Source organism: Hordeum vulgare, chromosome 6H (assembly GCF_904849725.1).
Source record: "Hordeum vulgare subsp. vulgare chromosome 6H, MorexV3_pseudomolecules_assembly, whole genome shotgun sequence".
NCBI lineage: Eukaryota > Viridiplantae > Streptophyta > Magnoliopsida > Poales > Poaceae > Hordeum > Hordeum vulgare.
Genome location: NC_058523.1, coordinates 205863780 through 205882867, shown reverse-complemented (window position 1 = coordinate 205882867; position 19088 = coordinate 205863780).

Here is a 19088-nt window from a genome sequence, read left to right as displayed (position 1 = left end):
GCTACATAAATTGTTATATTAGGTTGACGGAACGTATGGATACAAAGAAATCACCAAGTCTTAAGAATGGAAGTTTTTCCTCAAGCAAGATTTGAATCTTGTAAAGTTCAAGATCAAGGAAAAGTTTGCACAAATTTTTCTCATGGGACAATTAGTTTTATGCCCCTAGTTGTGTCCTCATACGTCTCCAACGTATCTATAATTTTTTATTGTTCCATGCTATTATGTTATCATCCTAGGATACTTTTTGGGTGTTTATAAACCAACTTATATTATTTTTGAGCACTAACCTATTGACCCACTGCCCAGTGCCAGTTGCTGTTTTCTACGTGTGTTTGTCTTTCACGTTTCGAGTACCAAACAAAGTACAATTGCCACGAAACTTTTTGGTGATTTTTTCTGGACCAAAAGAAGTCCTAGAAGCTTTGGGTGGAGGCCATAGGCCTCACGAGAGGAGCATGTGTGTCCGGGTGGTTGTGGTTGCGTCCTGTTGCTTGGTGCTCCCCTCAGCGCCTCCTCGCATACCTCTTCCTCCTATAAATTCCCACTAACCCCTAAAACCCTAGGAAGCATCCCGAAAAACTTTTTCCGCAGCTGTTAGTCTCTGTTTCGTCGTGAGGCCATCTAGAACCCTTTTTCGATTCCCTGTCGGAGGGGAATCGATCATAGAGGACCTTCACATCAACTTTCTACTCCCATAGTGATGTGTGAGTAGTTCACCATAGACCGACATGTCTGTAGTCAGTACCTAAATGTCTATCTCCCCCTCTCTTGATCTTCAATACAATGATCATCACATCTTCGCTTTGGTCCATTCGATGTAATAATTTTGTGCAGTGCGTTTGTTGGGATCCGGTGAATTGTGGGTTTATCTTCACATTATTCATGATAAATATTTGAGTCTTCTCTGAATTCTAAATGTGATTCTTATGTGGATGATCACCATAGCTTCGTAAATCGCTCTAATCTATTGATTTGCTTTGGCCAAGTAGAGTGATCTTTCTTTAGTGAGAGCGGTGCGTTGTAGTGGGTTCAATCTGGCGGGTTTGACTAAGGGTAAAACGATAGGCTTAGTTCATATTAATTGACTTCTCTATGTAAACATCATGTCATCGTTCTCCAATTATTACTCAGTTTTACTTAATAATCTAGATCCATGGTGGATAGCGGTCGATGGGTGGAGTAATAGTAATAGGTGCAGACAGGATTTACCCTATTTTTCTTAAGGACGTGATGCCTATCTATACATGATCATTGCATGAATAACTCATAACTATCCGCTTTTGTATCGATTGCCCGATAGTAATTTGTCTACCCACATGCCCCGGACACACCCGCCGGCGGTCGTTACTCCTGGCGGGATCTAGACTGGCCCCACATATCAACACTAGTCTTTTCTGCGCACTTTGTCCTCACTCATGCGCACCCGGGATCAACTTCCCGGTCGGTCACCCATCCTAGAACTACTCCAAGCCAAGCACGCTTACCTTGGGAGTTCTGTTCGAATGGCTCCTAGAAAAGAAGGAATTCCTTATTGATATGAGTAGCCTATCATCCCTAATAAGCCACGCTATCACATACACCACCACTCAGAGGAACCAACGTCCTCATCGGGCCACAGGAGCGTTCCCTCTTGGCACAAACGTATGTGCATCCAGTCCAGTACATGTGCCATGTCGTGTGCCAAGACGGGTCACAAACGTCATGAACAAGATGACTGCGCACGTGTCCGCAAACATCCGTGTAACCGCGAGGGTCGGCTCTGATACCAACTTGTAACGCGCCGGACACACCCGCCGGCGGTCGTTACTCCTGGCGGGATCTAGACTGGCCCCACATATCAATACTAGTCTTTTTTGCGCACTTTGTCCTCACTCATGGATGATAGACTATTCATATCAATAAGGAATTCCTTCTTTTCCGGGAGCCCATTTGAACAGAACTCCCAGGTTAAGCGTGCTCAGCTTGGAGTAGTTCTAGGATGGGTGATCGACCGAGAAGTTGATCCTGGGTGCGCATGAGTGAGGACAAAGTGTGCAGAAAAAGACTAGTATTGATATGTGGGGCCAGTCTAGATCCCCTCAAGAGTAACGACCGCCGGCGGGTGTGTCCGGGGCGTTACAGGAACACTATGGCCCCCGGGTCTATTCACTTATAAGTTTATAAACGCTGCAATTTCCTTGCTTCCTACTTTTACTTTTTATTTACTTTTCACCTTTGAACTTCCAACCACACTACACACTTGCTTGAAAATCCTCTTGCCCGTGTTTGGTGCAAGTGTTTGTTTCTTTTGTGTGTAGTCACTGAAGATGGGGTTGGTTGTAACTCCTATTGGTTTGATAACTCTTGCTTCTCTAGTGAGGAAAATACTTACCTATATTGTGCTGCATCACCCATTCCTCTTCACAGAAAACCAAACGCAGATCACAAGTATCAAGAAGGATTTCTAGCGCCGTTGTCGGGGAGTATCATCAACCTACTATCAAGCCACTTCACACCAAGTATAATGCACTTGTTCTTATTTTTATTTTCTATTATATTTTTCTTGATCCGTAAAACTCAGAAATACAAAAAAATTATCCTTGCTTGTTGTTAGTTTACTTCTTTGCTTGCTTAAAAGTTGCTATCATGTCTGAATTTGAGAAAGTTATCGTTAAAAGCTTTAGTGAAGATCATGCTAGTTACTTGGATGAGGAAAGACTAAAATTTATTGATTACACTCGTGATCCTCCTAGAAATGTTATTTATTGAGTAAAATTTTGGAGGAGCTAATTTTGAAGGACATTAAGGGGTTCAGCACTTGATCGTATGCATTATGCCTAGCTCGGGGCGTAAAACAATAACGCTAGTTGGGAGGCGACCCAATAGTTATATTGATATTCTTATTTTTTACTTTCTGTTTGTGTTTCATGACATGATTGTTGCCTCTGTAATGATTATGTTTTTGTGTTTAAATTACTGTTTGTGGCAAGTGAAACCTTTGGGATGACTTGTATGATTAGTAGAATTGATACAGTGCAAAAACGGAAACTTTATCATCCACTTCAGAATTTCTATGATTTTACGGGAACATATTTTTAAACTATTTTTTTACATAGTATTCCTATACAAATTCCTCACGTCGTCTTAATTTGTTCAGAATTTTAAAGTTATATTAGTCTAGTAATTAACTATATCATCATAGACTCTTCTGTTTTAGACAGATTCTGTTTTTGCACGTATAGTTTGCTTGTTTTGATGATGCTATAGATTATATAGGGGGGTATAAGGCATGGAGAAAATATAATACAGTACCTTGTGCAATAATAAAATATGAATCAATTTTTAGCAGCACCTAAAGTGTTTGATATGTTTATTAAGCTAACGGATTCACGAAGTTTCTGTTGAGTTTTGTGTGCTGAAGTTTTCAAGTTTTGGGTGTTATCGCGATGGACGAAGGAATAAGGAGCGGCAAGAGACTAAGCTTGGGAATGCACAAGGCACCTCAAGGAAATATCTAAGGAAGACTTGAGTGTATAAGCTTAGGGATGCCCCGGAAGGCATCCCCTCTTTCGTCCCAATCCATCAGTATGTCACTTCGAGCTACATTTTTATTCATCACATGATATGAGTTTTGCTTGGAGCATCGTTTGTTTTAGTTTTCTTTGTGTATTTTTTGTCCACAGTAGTTCTCTCTGAATACACGAAAGGCATCCCCTCTTTTGTCCCAATCCATCAGTATGTCACCTGGAGCTACATTTTTATTCATCACATGATAGGAGTTTTGCTTGGAGCGTCGTTTGTTTTAGTTTGCTTTCTGTATTTTTTGCCCATAATTTTCTCTCTGAATACACTTACTTGAGAGAGAGACACACTATCACCATGATTTGTTAGAATACTATTTGTTCTACATTTATATTTTTTGAGCTTAGGAGTTTCTCTACTAGTTCACTTTTATCTTTTAGAGCATGGCGACGTATAGATTTTATAAAAATAATTGCACTCTCGTTCTTCACTTATATTTGTTTGAGAGTTAATTAAAAACCTATTGAAATTTTCATGGGTTATACGACTAGTTCTAAAATAATAAGTATGCAATGAGTGCATAATCAAAACCACATGTAGCACATAAAAGAGAAATCATGATTAATGATATTAATGTCGTAAAGTGAAAGAGAATGAGTGCATGACCATTGGTTAATATAGGTATCATGAATTAGAGGTGTTAACTTGCTAGTCATGCAAATATTTGTTTATGGCATGGTGATGATGTGTGAGCATACTTATTCCCCGTGTTCAAGAATACGTCTCATTAACCAGTTAACTTGCCGATTAATCCCTACTCATAGGGTTATAGGTAGCCTATTAACTAATAAACCACCCAATGAATGGATTAAATGGCTGATTAACTTATCAATTTTCCTATTACTCCCCTACTCGCGACCCAGCCAAGCAGTTACCACTTGAAATCCTAGTGCTATTTAAGTCGGGTGCGCGTGACGGTTAACTGCTACCAACATCATCCCTCGAGGCATGCGAGTAGTGCTTTGCTTCGATAAAGCTAATAAAATCCTGCAATAAGTATGTGAGGTCTTTATGACTAATGTGAATCCATGGATATACGCACTCTCACATCCACATATTTTCTATCCTCTTCAGTACCGTGCATTGTCAATTCTCACCTCAAGGATTAGTGCAACTTTCGCTAGTGCATCCAAATCCCGTGACATGATACACTCTGTTACACATAAGCCATTTTATATCTTCCTCAAAATAGCCTCCATACATACCTATCACGGCATTTCCACAGATATTCTGAGATATATTGCCATGCAACTTCCACCGTCACTTCATATGACTTATACTTCCATTGTCATATTGGTTTACATAACCGTAAGATAGCTACCATGATATTTACATGGCTTGTCCTTTTTTGATATCTTGCCTACGCTAGATCATTGCACATGCTAGTACACTTCCATATGCATTCGTATAGAGTCATATCATATCAGTTTCCATGTTGAGTTGTAAGTAAATAAAAGTGTGCTGGTCATCACTAGGGCACTGGCTCAGTGAGGAAAGGATGATGGAGACAATGAATACCCCACAAGTTGGGATGAGACTTTGAACGGAAAATAAATAAAGAAAAAAATAAAAAAAAATAGAAAAAGAGAGAGAGAGAGGAAAGAAGAAAAGAGGAAAAAAGAGAGAAAAATAAAAAAAAATAGAATAAATGAGAGAAGGGACACTACCTCTTATTCCACACTCATGCCTCAAAGTGCCACCATGTTCTTCATATAGAGAGTCTCTTGATTTGTCACTTCCATATGCTAGTCGGATTTTTCATTATAGAACTTGGCTTGTATATTCCGATGATGGGCTTCCTCAAATGCCCGAGGACTTCATGAGCAATCAAGTTGGATGCACACCCACTTAGCTTTAGTTGAGCTTTCATACACTTATAGCTCTAGTGTATCGGTTGCATGGCAATCCCTACTCCTCGCATTGATACTTGTTGATGTGCATCTCCATAGCTCGCTGATATGCCTAGTTGACACGAGAATTTCTTCTCTACTTTTACTCCTTTGAAACCTACCACCATATTCTATTCCACCTTTATGCTATATCCAAGGTTCACACTCGTATATTGTGCAAGTAATAAAAAGCTGAAGTGCGTTAAAAAGTACGATCTATTTGCATGACATACACCATGGTGCTTGACATTGGTATTTATATGGTGAGGACAGAGCCATGCTATATTTATACGATAAAATGAATAGGGGTGAACCTTTTTAAGGATTGTATGCTTTGAAACTTGATGACCATGTTGCTTGTGTTTATAAGCATTGATATCTTGATATTTATTAATTCATCATTTCTCAATGATCAAACGTGCAATAGATTACATGTTGGGTAGCATGTCACATCAAAAAATCTGTTTTTATCATTGACCTACTGTAGGACGAGCACAAATTAAGCTTGGGGATCCTGATACATCTCCAACGTATCTGTAATTTTTATTGTTCCATGCTATTATATTATCATCCTAGGAAACTTTTTGGGTGTTTATATAGCATTTTATATTATTTTTGAGCACTAACATGTTGACCCAGTGCCTAGTGCTAGTTGCGGTTTCCTGTGTGTTTTAGGCTCCTCACGTTAATAGTACCAAACGAAGTCCAATTGTCACGAAATTTTTTGTTGATTTTTTTGGGCCACAAGAAGACATGGAAGCTTCGGGAGGGGACCAGATGCCTCACGATAGGAGTACCACATAATAGGGCGCGCCTAGGGGTGTGGTTGTGTCCTATTGCCTCGTGCTCCCCTCGGCTGCCTCCTGGCATACCTCTTCCTCCTATAAATTCTTATTGATCACAAAAATCCGAGGGAGCACCCGAAACACTTTTTTCGCTGCCGCAAGTCTCTATTCCATCGTGAGTCCATCTATAGCCTTTTTTATGTGCCCTACCGGAGGGGGAATCGATCACGGAGGACCTCTGCATCAACCTTGTTTCTCCCATGGTGATGTGTGACTAGTTCACCACATACCTACGGGTTCTCAGTCAATACCAAGATGGCTATCTCTCCCTCTCTTGATCTTCAATACAACGATCATCGCATCTTCGCTTTGATCTATCCGATGTGATTCTTTTGTGCGGTGCGTTTGTTTGGATCCGATGAATTGAGGGTATATGTTCAGGTTATTCATGATAAATATCCGAGTCTTCTCTGAATTCTAAATATAATTCTTATGTGCGTGATCATCATAACTACATAACTACGTAAATATCTCTGGTCTATTGATTTGCTTTGGCCAAGTAGATTGATCTTTCTTCAGTGAGAGAGGTGCATTGTAATGGGTTCAATCTGGCATGTTCGTATATCCCAGTGACAGAGGGGACACAATACGTATTTGTATTGCTGCCACTAAGGGTAAAACGACAGGGGTTAGTTCATATTAATTGAATTCCCTTTGTCTACATTATGTCATCGTTCTCCAAGCATTACTCTATTTTACTTAATACTCTAGATGCATGCTGGATAGCGGTCGATGGTTGGAGTAGTAGTAATAGGTACATGCAGAAGTCAGCCTATTTTCTCATGAATGTGATGCCTATATACACATCTTCATTGTCGTGAATATCGCATAACTATCCCCTTTTCTATCAATTCCCAAATAGTAATTTGCCTACCTACCGTATGCTTACTTTCATGAGATATGACACTAGGGAACACTATGCCCCCCGGGTCTATTCACTTATAAATTTACAAACACTACAATTTCCTTGCTTCCTACTTTTACTTGTTATTTACTTTCCACTTGGCAACTTCCAACCACAATACTTACTTCCTTGCAAATAAAGATACAAGGGGATTGACAACCCTCTTACCCGCGTTGGGCGCAAGAGTTTGTTTCTTTTGTGTGTAGTCGCTGAAGATGTGGGCTCGTTGTTACTCCTATTGACTCGATAAACCTTGGTTATCTACTGAGGGAAATACTTACCTATATTGTATTGCACCACCCATTCCTTTTCTACGGAAAATCCACCGGGAATCACATGCATCATGTCCCACTCGGCTGTTTTACCATGATTTCAGAAACTCACCTGTTGTGTCCAAGCCACTTCACGATTCTTATGCATTTGCCCTCTGACTTTCACTTTGAAAACTCATAACGAACTCATACTAAATCATAAAACTGCAAATAAGGTATCAAAATGTTCGTAAAGACATCATATATATGTCAATGTGATTTGGATTCAGGACCAAAGTGTTGGAAAGTACCCGTCCGAGTTTTAGCTTTGATGATATCACCATGAACAGTGAAATCTGAAAGTATTCCAAAACAATTGGTAGCAAAGAATGACAACTATTTTAAGTGCTTGTCCTGATTCATCACAGAATGACATTCATGGAAGTAGTGGCAAAACAAAACAATCAACACTCCAAAGTAGATTATTTTTCTAGTCATGGTGGTCCTCTCGTTCCATGTCCATGCATCTCAGCATGTGTCTATGTTTAATACTCTTTGCCTCATTATTCTTATTTTAAGGGGTCATGCAATTAATTACCTTGTATTACTTTTTTCTGAGAGAACTTCATAACACCAGGGAGGTAAAAATGTTGTGGAACGTTCCATGGTAAAAAAATCCTACGCTCACTAAGTTCAATCTATGGAGACTAAAATCTACGAGAGGGGGAGTGCATCTACATATCCCTGTAGATCGCTAAGCGGAAGCGTATATAACGCGGTTGATGTAGTCGAACGTCTTCGCGATCCAAATCGCAATCCGCCCCGGGATCCCATCACGATCCATCCCGATCTAGTGCCAAACGGACGACACCTCCATGTGTTGGGGAACGTCGCATGGGAAACAAAAAATTTCCTACGCGCACGAAGACCTATCATGGTGATGTTCATCTACGAGAGGGGATTTCCGATCTATGTACCCTTGTAGATCGCACAACAGAAGCGTTAGTGAACGCGGTTGATGTAGTGGAACGTCCTCACGTCCCTCGATCCGCCCCGCGAACTGTCCCACGAACCGTCCCGCGATCCGTCCCACGATCTAGTGCCGAACGGACGGCACCTCCGCGTTCAGCACACGTACAGCTCGATGATGATCTCGGCCTTCTTGATCCAGCAAGAGAGACGGAGAGGTAGATGAGTTCTCCGGCAGCGTGACGACGCTCTGGAGGTTGGTGGTGATCTGATCTCGGTAGGGCTCCGTCCGAGCTCCGCAGAAACGCGATCTAGAGGTAAAACCGTGGAGGTATGTGGTCGGGCTGCCTTTGAAAAGTTGTCTCGAATCAGCCCTAATTGCTCCATATATATAGGAGGAGGGAGGGGAGGCTTGGCTTGAGGCTCAAGGAGCCCCAAGGGCTGCGCACCAAGGGGAGGAGGAGTCCTCCTCCAATCCTAGTCCAACTAGGATTGGAAAGTGGAGTCCTCTCCTTTCCCACCTCCTTTCTTTTTTTTCTTTCTCTTTGATTTTATATCCTTGGCGCATAGGGCCCTGTTGGGCTGTCCCACCAGCCCACGAAGGGCTGGTGCGCCACCCCCAAGGCCTATGGGCTTCCCCGGGGTGGGTTGCCCCCCCGGTGAACACCCGGAACCCATTCGTCATTCCCGGTACATTCCCGGTAACTCCGAAAACCTTCCGGTAATCAAATGAGGTCATCCTATATATCAATCTTCGTTTCCGGACCATTCCGGAAACCCTCGTGACATCCGTGATCTCATCCGGGACTCCGAACAACATTCGGTAACCAACCATATAATTCAAATACGCATAAAACAACGTCGAACCTTAAGTGTGCAGACCCTGCGGGTTCGAGAACTATGTAGACATGACCCGAGTGACTCCTCGGTCAATATCCAATAGTAGGACCTGGATGCCCATATTGGATCCCACATATTCTACGAAGATCTTATCGTTTGAACCTCAGTGCCAAGGATTCATATAATCCCGTATGTCATTCCCTTTGTCCTTCGGTATGTTACTTGCCCGAGATTGATCGTCAGTATCCGCATACCTATTTCAATCTCGTTTACCTGCAAGTCTCTTTACTCGTTCCGTAATACAAGATCCTGCAACTTACACTAAGTCACATTGCTTGCAAGGCTTGTGTGTGATGTTGTATTACCGAGTGGGCCCCGAGATACCTCTCCGTCACACGGAGTGACAAATCCCAGTCTCGATCCATACTAACTCAACGAACACCTTCGGAGATACCTGTAGAGCATCTTTATAGTCACCCAGTTACGTTGCGACGTTTGATACACACAAAGCATTCCTCTGGTGTCAGTGAGTTATATGATCTCATGGTCATAGGAACAAATACTTGATACGCAGAAAACAGTAGCAACAAAATGACACGATCAACATGCTACGTCTATTAGTTTGGGTCTAGTCCATCACGTGATTCTTCTAATGACATGATCCAGTTATCAAGCAACAACACCTTGTATATAATCAGAAGACCCTGACTATCTTTGATCAACTGGCTAGCCAACTAGAGGCTTGCTAGGGATAGTGTTTTGTCTATGTATCGACACATGTATATAAGTCTTCATTCAAAACAATTATAGCATGGATAATAAACGATTATCTTGATACAGGAATTATAATAATAACTATATTTATTATTGCCTCTAGGCATAATTCCAGCAGTCTCCCACTTGCACTAGAGTTAATAATCTAGCCCTCACATCATCATGCGAATTACATTGTAATAAATCTAACACCCATACAGTTCTGGTGTTGATCATGCTTTGCCCGTGGAAGAGGTTTAGTCAGCGGGTCTGCTACATTCAGATCCGTGTGCACTTTGCATATATTTACGTCCTCCCCTTCGACGTAGTCGCGGATGAGGTTGAAGCGTCGTTTGATGTGTCTGTTCTTCTTGTGAAACCGTGGTTCCCTTGCTAAGGCAATGGCACCCGTGTTGTCACAGAACAAGGTTATTGGATTCAATGCGCTTGGCACCACTCCAAGATCCGTCATGAACTGCTTCATCCAGACACCCTCCTTAGCCGCCTCCGAGGCAGCCATGTACTCCGCTTCACATGTAGAATCAGCTACCATGCTTTGCTTGGAACTGCACCAGCTTACTGCACCCCATTAAGAATAAATACATATCTGGTCTGCGACTTAGAGTCGTCCGGATCTGTGTCAAAGCTTGCATCGATGTAACCCTTTACGGCGAGCTCTTCATCACCTCCATACACGAGAAACATCTCCTTAGTCCTTTTCAGGTACTTCAGGATATTCTTGACCGCCGTCCAGTGATCCAGTCCTGGATTACTCTGGAACCTGCCTGCCGTACTTATGGCCAGGCTAACGTCCGGTCTAGTGCACAACATTGCATACATGATAGATCCTATGGATGAAGCATAGGGGACGGTGCTCATATGCTCTCTATCTTTATCAGTTGCTGGGCACTGAGTCTTACTCAATCTCGTACCTTCTAAAACTGGCAAGAACCCTTTCTTGGACTGTTCCATTTTGAACCTTTTCAAAACTTTATCAAGGTATGTGCTTTGTGAAAGTCCTATTAGCCGTTTCGATCTATCCTTGTAGATCTTAATGCCTAGAATGTAAGCAGCTTCTCCTAGGTCCTTCATAGAGAAACTTTTATTCAAGTAATCCTTTATGCTCTCCAAAAACTCTACATTGTTTCCAATCAGCAATATGTCATCTACATATAATATTAGAAACGCCACAGAGCTCCCACTCACTTTCTTGTAAATACAAGATTCCCCAACCACTTGTATAAACCCAAATGCTTTGATCACCTCATCAAAGCGTTTGTTCCAACTCCGAGATGCTTGCACCAGTCCATAAATGGATCGCTGGAGCTTGCACACCTTGTTAGCATTCTTAGGATCGACAAAACCTTCGGGTTGCATCATATACAACTCTTCCTTAAGGAAACCGTTAAGGAACGCCGTTTTGACATCCATCTGCCAGATTTCATAATCAAAAAATGCAGCTATTGCTAACATGATTCTGACGGACTTAAGCATCGCTACGGGTGAGAATGTCTCATCGTAGTGAACTCCTTGAACTTGTGAAAAACCTTTTGCCACAAGTCAAGCTTTATAAACGGTCACATTGCCGTCAGCGTCCGTCTTCTTCTTAAAGATCCATTTGTTCTGAATAGCCTTGCGGCCCTCAGGTAGTACTTCCAAAGTCCACACTTTGTTTTCATACATGGATCCTATCTCGGACTTCATGGCCTCCATCCATTTGTTGGAATCTGGGCCCACCATTGCTTCTTCATAATTTGCAGGTTCATTGTTGTCTAACAACATGATTGACAAAACGGGATTACTGTACCACTCTGGAGGAGCACGTGGTCTCGTCGACCTGCGTGGTTCGATAGGAACTTGAACCGGAGTTTCATGATCATCATCATTAACTTCCTCCTCAACCGGCGTCACAACGACAGGGGTTTCCCCTTGCCCTGCGCCACCATCCAGAGGGATGAGAGGTTCGACAACCTCATCAAGTTCTATCTTCCTCCCACTCAATTCTCTCGAGAGAAACTCCTTCTCGAGAAAAGCTCCATTTTTAGCAACAAACACTTTGCCCTCGGATTTGAGATAGAAGGTGTACCCAACTGTCTCTTTTGGGTAACCTATCAAGATGCACTTTTCCACTTTGGGTTCCAGCTTTTCAGGCTGAAGCTTTTTGACATAAGCATCACATCCCCAAACTTTAAGAAATGATAACTTTGGCCTTTTGCCATACCACAGTTAGTATGGTGTCGTCTCAACGGATTTTGATGGTGCCCTATTTAAAGTGAATGCAGCTGTGTCTAATGCATAACCCCAAAATGATAACGGCAAATCGGTAAGAGACATCATAGATCGCACCATCTCTAATAAAGTACGATTACGACGTTCGGACACACCATTACGCTGTGGTGTTCCAGGCGGTGTCAACTGTGAAACAATTCCACATTGTCTTACGTGAGCACCAAACTCGAAACTCAGATATTACCCCCCCCCCACGATCAGACCATAGGAACTTGATCTTCTTGTTACGATGATTTTAAACTTCACTCTGAAATTGCTTGAACTTTTCAAATGATTCAGACTTGTGCTTCATTAAGTAGACATAACCATATCTACTCAAATCATCAGTGAAGGTGAGAAAATAACGATATCCACCGCGTGCCTCCACGCTCATCGGACCGCACACATCGGTATGTATGATTTCCAATAAGTCACTGGCACACTCCATTGTTCCGGAGAACGGAGTTTTAGTCATCTTGCCCATGAGGCATGGTTCGCACGTGTCAAGTGAATCAAAGTCAAGTGACTCCAAAAGTCCATCGGTATGGAGTTTCTTCATGTGCTTTACACCAATATGACCTAAGCGACAGTGCCACAAAAACATGGCGCTATCATTGTTAACTCTAACTCTTTTGGTCTCAATGTTATGTATATGTGTATCACTATCAAGATTCAATATGAACAATCCTCTCACATTGGGTGCATGACCATAAAAGATGTTACTCATAGAAATAGAACAACCATTATTCTCTGACTTAAAAGAGTAACCGTCTCGCAATAAACAAGATCCAGATATAATGTTCATGCTCAACGCAGGCACTAAATAACAATTATTCAAGTTCATAACTAATCCCGATGGTAACTGAAGTGAAACTGTGCCAACGGTGATTGCATCAACCTTGGAACCATTTCCTACGCGCATCGTCACTTCATCTTTCGCCAGCCTTCGCCTATTCTGCAGTTCCTGTTTCGAGTTGCAAATATGAGCAACAGAACCGGTATCGAATACCCAGGCACTACTACGAGAGCCGGTTAAGTACACATCAATAACATGTATATCAAATATACCTGATTTTTCTTTGGCCGCCTTCTTATCAGCCAGATACTTGGGGCAGTTGCGCTTCCAGTGACCCATACCCTTGCAATAGTAGCACTCTGTTTCAGGCTTAGGTCCAGCTTTGGGTTTCTCCGTCGGATTGGCAACAGGCTTGCCGTTCTTCTTTGAATTGCCCTTCTTGCCTTTGCCGTTTCTCTTGAAACTAGTGGTCTTATTCACCATCAACACTTGATGCTCTTTACAGAGTTCAGACTCTGCGACTTTCAGCATCGCAAACAACTCGCCGGGTGACTTGTTCATCCCTTGCATGTTGTAGTTCAACACAAAGCCCTTATAGCTTGGCGGCAGTGATTGAAGAATTATTTCAGTGATAGCCTCTTGCGGGAGTTCAATCCCCAGCTCAGCTAGACGGTTTGAGTACCCAGACATTTTGAGCACATGTCCACTGACAGACGAATTCTCCTCCATCTTGCAAGCATAGAATTTATCGGAGGTCTCATACCTCTCGATCCGGGCGTTCTTCTGAAAGATAAACTTCAACTCCTGGAACATCTCATATGCTCCATGACGCTCAAAGCGACGTTGAAGTCCCGGTTCTAAGCCATACAAGACTGCACATTGAACTACTCAGTAGTCCTCCTTACGAGTTAACCAAGCGGTCTTAGCATCCTGGTCAGCCGTAGCGGGTGGTTCATCTCCTAGCGCAGCATTAAGGACATAATCATTCTTCCCAGCTTGTAGGATCAACTTAAGATTACGAGCCCAGTCTACAAAGTTACTTCCATCATCTTTCAACTTAGCTTTCTCTAGGAACGTATTAAAATTCAGGGTGACTGTCGCGTGAGCCATGATCTACAACAAATATATTCAAAGTGGACTTAGACTATGTCCAAGATAATTAGAGTTTAACTTAATCAAATTACTTGCTAAACTCCCACTCAAAAAGTACATCTCTCTAGTCATTTGAGTGGTTCATGACCCACTTACACTAGCTCAAGTCCGATCATCACGTGAGTTGAGTATAGTTTCAGTGGTAAGCATCCCTATGCTAATCATATCAACTATATGATTCATGATCGACCTTTCGGTCTCATGTATTCTGAGGCCATGTCTTCACATGCTAGGCTCGTCAAGCTTAACCCGAGTGTTCCGCGTGTGCAACTGTTTTGCACCCGTTGTATGTGAACGTTGAGTCTATCACACCCGATCATCACATGGTGTCTCGAAACGACGAACTGTAGCAACGGTGCACAGTCGGGGAGAACACAATTTCGTCTTGAAATTTTAGTGAGAGATCACCTCATAATGCTACCGTCGTTCTAAGAAAAATAAGGTGCATAAATGGATTAAAATCACATGCAATTCATAAGTGACATGATATGGCCATCATCACGTGCTCCTTGATCTCCATCACCAAAGCACCGGCACAATCTTCTTGTCACCGGCGCCACACCATGATCTCCATCAACGTGTCGCCATCGGGGTTGTCGTGCTACTCATGCTATTACTACTAAAGCTACATCCTAGCAAAATAGTAAACGCATCTGCAAGCACAAACATTAGTTTAAAGACAACCCTATGGCTCCTGCCGGTTGCCGTACCATCGACGTGCAAGTCGATATTATCTATTACAACATGATCATCTCATACATCCAATATATCACATCACATCGTTGGCCATATCACATCACAAGCAAACCCTGCAAAAACAAGTTAGACGTCCTCTATTTTTGTTGTTGCATGTTTTACGTGGTGACCATGGGTATCTAGTAGGATCGCATCTTACTTACGCAAACACCACAACGGAGATATATGAATTGCTATTTAACCTTATAGAAGGACCTCCTCGGTCAAATCCGATTCAACTAAAGTTGGAGAAACCGACACTTGCCAGTCATCTTTGAGCAAAGGGGGTTACTCGTAGCGATGAAACCAGTCTCTCGTAAGCGTACGAGTAATGTCGGTCCAAGCCGCTTCAATCCAACAATACCGCGGAATCAAGAAAAGACTAAGGAGGGCAGCAAAACGCACATCACCGCCCACAAAAACTTTTGTGTTCTACTCGAGAAGACATCTACGCATGAACCTACCTCATGATGCCACTGTTGGGGAACGTCGCATGGGAAACAAAAATTTTCCTACGCGCACGAAGACCTATCATGGTGATGTTCATCTACGAGAGGGGATTTCTGATCTATGTACCCTTGTAGATCGCACAGCAGAAGCGTTAGTGAACGCGGTTGATGTAGTGGAACGTCCTCACGTCCCTCGATCCGCCCCGCGAACCGTCCCACGAACCGTCCCGCTATCCGTCCCACGATCTAGTGCCGAACGGACGGCACCTCCGCGTTCAGCACACGTACAACTCGACGATGATCTCGGCCTTCTTGATCCAGCAAGAGAGACGGAGAGGCAGATGAGTTCTCCGGCAGCGTGACGGTGCTCCGGAGGTTGGTGGTGATCTGATCTCGGCAGGGCTCCGGCCGAGCTCCGCAGAAACGCGATCTAGAGGTAAAACCGTGGAGGTATGTGGTCGGGCTGCCTTTGAAAAGTTGTCTCAAATCAGCCCTAATTGCTCCATATATATAGGAGGAGGGAGGGGAGGCTTGCCTTGAGGCTCGAGGAGCCCCAAGGGCTGCGCACCAAGGTGAGGAGGAGTCCTCCTCCAATCCTAGTCCAACTAGGATTGGAAAGTGGAGTCCTTCTCTCCTTTCCCACCTCCTTTCTTTTTTTTCTTTCTCTTTGATTTTCTATCCTTGGCGCATAGGGCCCTCTTGGGCTGTCCCACCAGCCCACCAAGGGCTGGTGCGCCACCCCCAAGGCCTATGGGCTTCCCCGGGGTGGGTTGCCCCCCCGGTGAACACCCGGAACCCATTCGTCATTCCCAGTACATTCCCGGTAACTCCGAAAACCTTCCGGTAATCAAATGAGGTCATCCTATATATATCAATCTTCGTTTCCGGACCATTCCGGAAACCCTCGTGACGTCCGTGATCTCATCCGGGACTCCGAACAACATTTGGTAACCAACCATATAACTCAAATACGCATAAAACAACGTCGAACCTTAAGTGTGCAGACCCTGCGGGTTCGAGAATTATGTAGACATGACCCGAGTGACTCCTCGGTCAATATCCAACAGCGGGACCTGGATGCCCATATTGGATCCCACATATTCTACGAAGATGTTATCGTTTGAACCTCAGTGCCAAGGATTCATATAATCCCGTATGTCATTCCCTTTGTCCTTCGGTATGTTACTTGCCTGAGATTCGATCGTCAGTATCCACATACCTATTTCAATCTCGTTTACCGACAAGTCTCTTTACTCGTTCCGTAATACAAGATCCCGCAACTTACACTAAGTCACATTGCTTGCAAGGCTTGTGTGTGATGTTGTATTACCAAGTGGGCCCCGAGATACCTCTCCGTCACACGGAGTGACAAATCCCAGTCTTGATCCATACTAACTCAACGAACACCTTCGGAGATACCTGTAGAGCATCTTTATAGTCACCCAGTTACGTTGCGACGTTTGATACACACAAAGCATTCCTCCGGTGTCGGTGAGTTAGATGATCTCATGGTCATAGGAACAAATACTTCACACGCAGAAAACGGAAGCAACAAAATGACACGATCAACATGCTACGTCTATTAGTTTGGGTCTAGTCCATCACGTGATTCTTCTAATGACGTGATCCAGTTATCAAGCAACAACACCTTGTATATAATCAGAAGACCCTGACTATCTTTGATCAACTGGCTAGCCAACTAGAGGCTTGCTAGGGATAGTGTTTTGTCTATGTATCCACACATGTATATAAGTCTTCATTCAATACAATTATAGCATGGATAATAAAAGATTATCTTGATACATGAATTATAATAATAACTATATTTATTATTGCCTCTAGGGCATAATTCCAACACCATGTTCAGCACATGTACAACTCGACGACGTCTCCGTCTCCTTGATCCAGCAAGCGAGGGCGGAGAGGTAGATGAGTTCTCCGGTTGCATGACAGCATGTTGGCGATGGTGGTGGAGCTGTCCCGGCAGGGCTTCGCCAAGCACTACCGTGACGAACTAGAGGAAAGGCTGATTTAGAGGGAGAGGGGGAGGCCGCGCCGTGGATTGTGTATTACATCCATCCCTCTCCCCTCATATATATAGGGGGAGGGTAGAGCGTGGCCCGCCTAGGGTTTCCTCTAGGAGGGGCGGTAGCCAAGGGTGGGGTGCCTTGCCACCCAAGACAAGGGGTGGCTGTGACAGCCCCAATGCAATTCTTCCCCCCTTTGTAATCTTTCCTTGTATGGCAATCTTGGCATGTTAATGAGATGTGGTGAGCCTAACATTGTGTCATCATTTGATGTGCATCATTCTTAATGCATTGCATTTTTTTTCTTATTTTTGTTCTTTTGTTGTTGTTGTGTTGATGTGGGTGAACTTATTGTGATGTGCAAGTCTTAGCTGTGGGTGCAACAAGTGCATGTACAAATCCACAAGTTGCACCATGGAAAAAACCCTTCTCTTCTCTCTATTTCAATGTTGTGGAGGATTTAAAAGCTTTTGTTTTTATCCAATAAAAATGTTCTTCTTTTCCTAAAAATCTTCTTATTAAATGTGGAGGCAACCCCTCTGGTTTTCTTTTGTTTTCTCTTTTGTTCTATTTTAAAACAGAGCCTATTTTAAATAAAAAAATATTTATTTGAACTTTTTGAAAATGCCCAATTTATTTTTATAAATTGGGGCATGTTTGTAGGAGCCCGAAGTATTTTTTTTGTTTAATTCCTTTTATATTTTTCTCTGGCATTATTTCAAAGCCAACTTTGTTATTTGTTCACAAGGATTTTCTTACCTCAGAGAGAGTGAGCAGCCCATCGTATGTTGTTGGCCCAAGCTCACCTCCACGTCCATCTTCGTCCCCCTTGCATGCGTCACCTCCTGTACGAACCACCGGACCACCGCCGATCCTGCTTTTGCTCGATCAGATGGCTCCAAGCCTGTGGTTCAAGGCTATTTAGCCGCCCAAGCGTCTCCCCCTTGCCCTAGCCTCTCTTCCCCCTCTCGCGCCGTCAGGAGGACCCACACATGTATCCATCACCATGGACATCTCCGGTTCAAGCTCGACACCGGCGTAGCGTCGGCCTCCCCTGCTTCCCCGTCTGGTCCTGGAGCAAGAGGACCCCGACACGTTTCCATTTTCGAGAAGATCTGGCACCGAGGCGGCTTCCACGATATCCCCGACGTCCTCTACGGCGGCTACTCCGGCGAACTTTCTTTTGCAGCACTTCGTCGATGTTTGCTCCTCCTCGCCGCGAGAATCTCCTTCCCGTGGACCCTAGGTGAGCGCAATCCCGTCTCCTTCGCGTCCCCTCTCTCTAGTAGCAGCAGCACGCGATGGTAGGTAGTGGTTCAGCACACAGCGGTATGTAGGAGCAGGAAGCAACATCAGTCGTAGCATGCAGCTGCCCCAAACCCCGGGAACGGGACCCCTAGGGATCCCGCAACCCCCGCCAGCAACCCCTGGTCGCGGCCAGCGTCGTCCGGCTCGCCGGCGCAGTCGTCTTCTTCTCTATGTGGAGGAACAAGAAGACCAGCCTCTGCTGGGGGCTAGCTCAATAGAGGCCGAGCCCCTGTAGTTTGAATTCCCCCTCCTAGCCCAGTGGTAGCGCCCATTCTCTCTTCCGTGGGAAACCCAGGTTCAAGTCCCTGTGGGCACAATTAAAATCCCCCTTTTTCCTG